The sequence below is a fragment of the Wasmannia auropunctata genome, unplaced genomic scaffold, assembly GCF_000956235.1.
Source record: "Wasmannia auropunctata unplaced genomic scaffold, wasmannia.A_1.0 LD336103.1, whole genome shotgun sequence".
Taxonomy (NCBI): Eukaryota; Metazoa; Arthropoda; class Insecta; order Hymenoptera; family Formicidae; genus Wasmannia; species Wasmannia auropunctata.
Window position 1 is genome coordinate 393,261 of NW_012026787.1, and position 2,763 is coordinate 396,023.

At 48.0% G+C, this 2,763-nt stretch overlaps 1 protein-coding gene across 1 annotated transcript in view; it reads right to left on the bottom strand.

Moving 5' to 3' along the window:
• The window catches only part of LOC105457789, a 30,982-nt gene that overhangs the window by 27,057 nt on the left and 1,162 nt on the right, over positions 1-2,763 (bottom strand). The gene's annotated exons all lie outside the window — the stretch shown is intronic.

Here is a 2,763-nt window from a genome sequence, read left to right on the forward strand (position 1 = left end):
TGAGTCATTAGATTTCCGAACAACGAGATTTTTCAGTAGAGAGGCACTCTCTATAACGTGCCTGGCGCCCAACTTTATTCCCGTTTTCGATAGGCGAGATGCCTGAGTTACGGTTAATCGCGCCTTAGATTTCCTTTTATCGTTTTCGCGGAATTACGCGGGTCGGACGAGCGACGAAGTTGCACCACGCTCGTGAGTGCGGTCGCAAGTTATATAAATCAACACGTCACATTTCAAAAAATCTTTGAAAAATAAAAATGTTGATGATGAAATATCTTTGGAAAATGAAAACGTGACGATTTAGAAAATGACAACATTAGTGATGAAATATCTTTGGAAAATGAAAATGTTCGTGATAATTTAGAAAATGACAACGTTGATTATGCCAAAATGGAGAATGAAAATCCTATAGATTTGTTAACTTCGAATCAGATTTTGAATGAAATTCAAATTAATGATTCTTCTGTGTAAGCCAAATTAATAATATATATATATATATATATATGTATAATTAATATATTGTATATTATATATATATATATCATATATATACGTACACACACATACATTACTTACTATTTAGTATACTGCTTTAATAACGTTTTTGCTTCTTCACTAAGTGGAAGCGATTTAATTTTAGGTTCCGGTCTTAGATGGGTGCAGATGTATAGATCCGATGATACTGCTTCAATAACGTTTTTGCTTCTTCACTAAGTGGAAGCGATTTAATTTTAGGTTCCGGTCTTAGATGGGTGATGTATAGATCCGATGATATTAAAATATTATGAAATACATCTTCATTTGTCGCTAAACGAGAGAACTTCCTGGTGTGATGGAGCCTATAAAATTTAAATACGAATAAAAATAAAGGATTAATGAGTCCATGCGCGGTTGATTTTGCACTAAAAAATCTTTAAGGTAATACTAATTTATTTGTATATCTCTAATATTTGTAATCTTTATTTCTACTCTCTTGAGCCTCTTCTGAGAGTGAACCTATTGGAAAAGCTGCAGATTCGATAATTTCCTTGCCATGGATAAGAATTTTGTGGACTGTCGACGGCATATTATACTGTGGACGTAAGTGGAATGGATCAGGAGAAGGAGCGCAATGAAGGGTAATCCACAAATGACTCCGTATAGGTATAACAGCTTGGAATATATTTAGGATTATATACAAGGGTAGGAATGTCAGTGTATACTAGGTTGAGACGGATTGACTCCAGGGAGGAGGTAGGAAGTAAGTCGGTGTGGCACCCGAAGGTGCCCGCGCCGAAAGGTGCGAAGAGCTTAGCGCCGCTTGTTCTCCTTTCCAAGAAGTTCAAATAGGGCCTTCGTCCGGTCCTGGACGAAGGGTCGGCGGCGGAAGCGAGGAATCGGTTGGAGCGGGATGCTCACCACCGAGCGCAGTCTCGTCCGCTCCGGAGACGCCTGAGTGATACGACGCAACACCTCCTCGAACCGCCCGGAGGACCCCAAGGGCCGACTGTGTTTTGCCGCCGGAGCCGGTGCAGATGGTGAATGACCGGGCGAACGAGGGAGTCGGACGATAGGACTCCTCGGGCGTCCGGGAGTTCGCGGCCTCGCCGGTGTGTGCGGGAGCCGGGTGTCAGGGCTCCCTGTGCGTCCGGAGGTTTGCGGCCGTGTCGGCGTTCTCAGCAGAGGGCTCGGCGGACCGACGACGTCCTCCGTCTGAGTAGCCCGGGTGACGGTCGGTCGTGGCCGCGGATCCGTCGGTGGTCGCTCCCGGTCCGGTAGCCCCAGTGGAATTAAGCGCCACGGACGGAGTGAGACTCCCGGGTCCAGGCGACGCTCGTAGCCGGCGGAAACGGCTGTCGCCTTCCTTGGCGAGGCCTGGCGGTCGGGTGCTCCGGGGGAGACAGGTGGTCCCCAGTCCAGGCGTCGCACGTGGTCGTCGGGAAGTACCGCCGCCTTCCTTGGCGATGTTCGGCGGTAGGGTGCCCCGGGGGAAGCTGGTGGTCCCCGGTCTAGGCGCCGTGCGTGGTCGTCGGGAGGTGCCGCCGCCTTCCTCGGCGAGGTTCGGCGGTAGGATGCCCCGGGGGAAACTGGCGGCCCCCGCTTCTTGGCGCGCGGCGTGTTGCTGGCTGTTCCTTCCTGTGCGGCGAGACTAGCCCTGGCGGGCGATTCAGCGAGGTGCCGGGTATACGGAGGCCCTGAGCTCGCTCAGGGTTGAGGGGCCGGAACTTCCGCTTCCCCTCAACGTCTGAGGCCCGTAGAGCACACTCCGTGGGTACAAGGTACTTGCTTATGCTTCAGGATAACGGCCTACTATGTAAGCACTCATTATCCTGAAGCGAGGAACAGGCTGAGGACCTCCCACGGAGTCATACATATACCGGGCGTGGGTGTTTCTTTCTTACGAGATTTGTCGTGGCGCCTGCGGCGCCTAGCGGCGGCGCCGCGCACCACTCTCGTCACTTGGCGGGCGCGCGCGGGCTCGGCGCGCGGGCCCAAACGCGCGTACATTATTGTTAGCGTACCGCTACAACATGTTATAATTAAGATATTGTATAAATTTATTTCTTGAATATTAAGGTGACAGTCCCTATTATAGATTATTTAAGATAAAAATGATTTCATTAAATTATATTACAAAAATACAAAAATGTTCTAGTTATTTTATTAAATTCGATATTGTGTATGAAATATTTAATTTTACCCATAATTAAGATCCGACCTATGATTGGAAATCACCATGTGAAAAAAATATTTAATAATATATGAGATGACGGTGATTTCCAA